Raw genomic sequence first — 4,835 nt, forward strand, 5'->3', positions numbered from 1 at the left:
CCCCAGAAGTGTTTTTATTCTTGAGAATATGTTTCACTATTCTAGATTTTTTTGTTATTCCAGATGAATTTTCAAATTGCTTTTTCCAACTCTGAAGAATTGAGTTGGAATTTTGATGGGGATTGCATTGAATATGTAGATTACTTTTGACAAGATGGCCATTTTTACAATGTTGATCCTGCCAGTCCATGAGCATAGGAAGTCTTTCCATGGGGGTGGGGGGACAGCTCTTGGTTTTGTTAATTCTTTGTATGGTTCTTTTTGTCTCTATTTCATTGATTCTACTCTGAGTTTGATTATTTCCTGCTGTGTACTTTTTTTTGGGTATATCTGCTTCTTTTTGTTGTAGAGCTTTCAGCTGTGCTGTCAAGTTGCTAGTGTATGCTCTCTCCAGTTTCTTTTGGAGGCACTCAGAGCTGACTCTTCCTCTCAGTACTGCTTTCATTGCATCCCATAAGTTTGGGAATGTAGTATTGTCATTTTCATTAAATTCTAGGAAATCCTTAATTTCTTTCTTGACCAATCTATCATTGAGCAGAGCATTGTTCAGCTTCCATGTGTATGTGGGCTTCTTGTTAGTTTTGTTATTATTAAAGACCAGCCTTCATCCGTGATGATCTGATAGGATGCATGGAAGTATTTTGATCTTCTTGTATCTGTTGAGGTGTTTTTTTCTTTGTTTGTTTGTTTTTTTTGTTTTTTTTTTTTTTTTTTTTTTTTTTTTTTTTTTTTTTTTGTGTGTGTGTGTGTGTGTGACTGACTATATGTTCAGTTTTGGAGGAGGTACCATGAAGTGCTGAAAAGAAAGTATATTCTTTTGTTTTTGGATGAAATGTCCTATAGATATTTGCTAATTTCAGTTGGTTCATAACCTCAGCTAGTTTTGCTGTATCTGTTCAGTTTCTGCTTCCATGATCTGTCCAGATTCAGCTGGTCCAGGTCTGGCCCTTTGCTTAGGATACAAAGAATTTCTGCCACTCTTCTGAGCTACCTGGGACCTCTCCAGAAGTTTTTTACTGTTAAGAATCATTTTACTATCCTGTGTTTTTGTTTTTCTATACAAAATGATCAACTTCTCCTTCCATGTCTTTGAAGAATTGTGTTGAAATTCTAATAATGATTGTGTTGAATCTGTAGATTGCTTTTGATAGGATGGGTATTTTTGATATGTTAATCCTACCAATCCATGAGCATAGGAGATTTCCCCATTTTCTGAGGTCTTCTGTGATTTCTTTCTTGGGAGACTTGAAGTTCTTGTCATACAAATCTTTCACTTGTTTGGTTAGAACAACCCCAGATATTCTATATCATTTGTGACTGTTGCCCACACTATTTTAAAAATCTACCCCACCATTGGATTTCTTTCTAAAATAAATCATTGTGTTTTGTCACATTCATAATATTTATACCTGTCAGGTGTATATTTATTTGTATAGCCCAAGGGATCATGCCTAAACTCAAAAGTTGAAACAGAGTTCACATAGTGGAAAGACCTGATGGTATTAAATGCACTAATTGCAGCCCAAGAATGAATCTGCCTAAAGACCAAAAAAATAAATGTTCTTTAGAGGTCAGCAGGTTATGACAAGTTCATAAGAGTATTAAAAGGTGAAGTAATCAGGTATCTCATTTCGAAAAGCAAGTTACACCAGGATGACTTTTCTGGTACAGTATATGCTCCTGGATTACTTAGTTCTTGACCTTTGGTAGGGGATGGGCATAGGTTGATATAATCTTACTACTTTTTAGGTTTTAGATCTCTCTAGTGAAATCTGTGTCTCCTAAAGTATAAAATTCCTATCTTAATTCTTTATGATGTGAAGATTTCAGCCAATTGCTAGTACAGGAGAGACAAATTCTAATTTTTAGCTGATGTATAGAACAGGAAGAGAGTTTTATGGTCTCTTTTAGTCAGAGACTGCATCACTCAAAAGCATGTAAATAGTAAATGGGATATGGGTTATCATCTTCCACACCCCTCACAATGAATCACCATCACAGGCCCATGTCATGTCAACCTAGTACTCTAATACATCTCCTTATACCATAACATTGAGTTCCTGGCACCCATAAGGCTCATGTCCATCACATGATGCCAAATGTCACCAAACCTTCTCATAGTCTAAACATCTGTAGAAAGTTCCATGTCCTCTGATATTCAAGGCAAACTCTTAGCTATGAATCCTTGTAAAATTAAAAAGCAAAATAAGCCTTTTTCTCTCAAGAGATGATAGCTAAGAGTAAATATTCAACATTCTTATTGTAGAAGGGATGCATGGGGTGCATAAGGGATGGATGAAATCAATCAAGCCCCAAACCCAACAAGTAAAATAAAAAACCTCTGTATCTTCAAGTCTTGGAAGATTATAATATAATATGAAAAGTGGGGGACTTAGGAAGTCTCTTTTATGGCCTTGACAACAGGAAGCCACATGGCCTCTGGGGATGGTTCCACTCACTGTCTGTGTCATTCCTTGGCACACATTCCACATTTCTGGCATATTCAATGTCCTGGAGTTTCTGCTTTACATACAGTTTCACTTACAACTTTACACGTCATCATCACAGAAGTTTCCGACTTGAGATTCAACTCTGTTATAAATTTCACAGACTCCCTGGGTTTCCTTTGAATCTGAGTGAAAGACTTTATGACCTGTTATTATTTGCAATCTATATACTTGCAAAGTTCACATTCACTGAGTTACAGTGTGACTAGATGCAATACTCTGCCTTGTTATTATTAGAAAATCAAAACATTGAGGCAGACACTGATGATCCACGAACACCATAGGTCTTCCCTGAGCTCTTGGAGTTTATATCCTTAATGAGGACAGACAAATCAAACAGGAAAACAGAGTAGAACAATAAAACTTGATGATGAAAAGTGCCTCCAAGATATTTAACAAGGAAGAGCTCAAATATGGAGATAGAAGTCCCAGATCTGACATCAGAGTGACAGGGAGAGTCTTTAGTAAGATGTTGGGAAAGTCTTTAGTAAGATTGCTCTTTGAAAGAGCCATGCAAGACAAAAGTGGAACAAGTGAACAGACAATTCAAGTCAGAGACAAGACACCCTTTGTGACTAAGAAATCAACAATAAAAGTAAAAGCAGGGAATCAGGGAAAGGAACAGATTCAGGAGCTGCAGCCAAGCAAGCACAAGAGGAGAAATGGGTTGCTGGGTCCATGAGATCATGGGAAGGCATAAATGAGGGGAATGGCAAGTTGTAATTTTAATTTCTTTTCATTTCTCATCCCCTCTTTAGTATATAGGATTGTGTCTCCATCCTGAACTTTTTCAGTGCCAATGATTCCATCATATTCGGCATATTATTCTTAATTTTCAATTTTTCTTTTCCTTTTTCTATTTTTAACACATTTTATATCTTCAGTCAGTTCTGCTTTCTTTCTCTTGTCACATATTTAACCAATATAAATACTTTTTTTTACACTGGTTTGTTGCTTGCTTGCTTTAGTTTACTGGTTTCTTGTTAGTTCAGTTTTATCCTTACTTTTTCTACAGCATAATCTGTAGTACTTTCTTCCTTCTTGGTGTACACTTCTATTTGCTTTCTCTTCTTTTGCACTCTCTCTCTCTATCTATCTCTCTCTCTCCCCCTTCATCCCTCTCTCCCTCCTTCCCCCCTCTTTCTAATACAACTTGCTGCTACTTCTTATCATGTTATCTTTTATGTAATGCACTTATCAATTCATTTTTTAGTGCAGATGATGTTATTTTTAAGTTACCGACATTGTTATGGTTTTGAATGTGAGTTTTGCTATATTTTAACACTGGCTCATTCAAGAGTTATGGTTGCCTTTGAAATCTGTCATTATCCATCTGAGTCTTGAAGGAGATTGGGACCAGTGCCTTACATGTGCTGGATAAAAGTTCATTAAGTAAAAAGTACTTTGTATACAGTGGTAAGAAACTGTATCTCAACACTGCCACAACCTAGTTTACATTCAGATTCTAAAATGTGATTAAAGTCAAAGCCAAAGTGCCCAACAGTAGTGACTACCTCCTGTAGACATGACCCCCAGTGGAGGGATGGGGACACCAACCCATCAATAAAACTTTTGACCAACAGTTGGTCCTGTCTAAAAGAAATGCAGGAAAAAAGATGGAGCAGAAACTAAAAGAATGGCTCAACAGTGACTGGCCCAGATTGAGACTCATCCCATATAAAAGTAGCAACTCCTGACACTATTAGTGATGCTATGTTCTGCTTGGAGACAGGAGCCTAGCATGGCTGCCCTCTGATAGGCTCGACTGATCAGTTGGCTGAGACAGATGCAGATATCTGCAGCCAAATACTGAACAAAGTTTGGAGACCCCTGTGAAAACATGAGTGGAAGGATTGAAGGGAGTAGCAACCCTATAGGAAGACCAACAGTGTCAACTAGCCTGGATCCCTGGGAGTTCCCAGAGAATGAACTACTAAAAAAGAGCACACATAGGTTTTCTAAGACCCCCACCACATATACAATAGAGGGCTGCCTTGTCTGACCTCAATGATGCACATAATCCTGCAGAGACTTGATGCACCAGGGTGGGAAAATAACCAGATGGCACTCTCTCAGATGCAAAGGGCAGGGGGATGGGAGAAGAATTCTGTGAGGGAGGTCCAAAATGGTGCAGCATTTTGAATATAAGTGAACAAATAAATAAATTTTTAAAAAGAAATCTTCATTTATTTGACTACAAAAGATTAAAGCTCCCAAACAGTAACAAAATAAAAAAAAGGTGCAAAAATTCCAAAATAGAAACACAATAACTTTTGTTTAAAGGAAACACAATTTTTTTCCAAAGTTAATAACTCCCCCATAATGGCC

Source organism: Micromys minutus (assembly GCF_963924665.1).
Source record: "Micromys minutus genome assembly, chromosome: 9".
NCBI classification, from domain to species: Eukaryota; Metazoa; Chordata; class Mammalia; order Rodentia; family Muridae; genus Micromys; species Micromys minutus.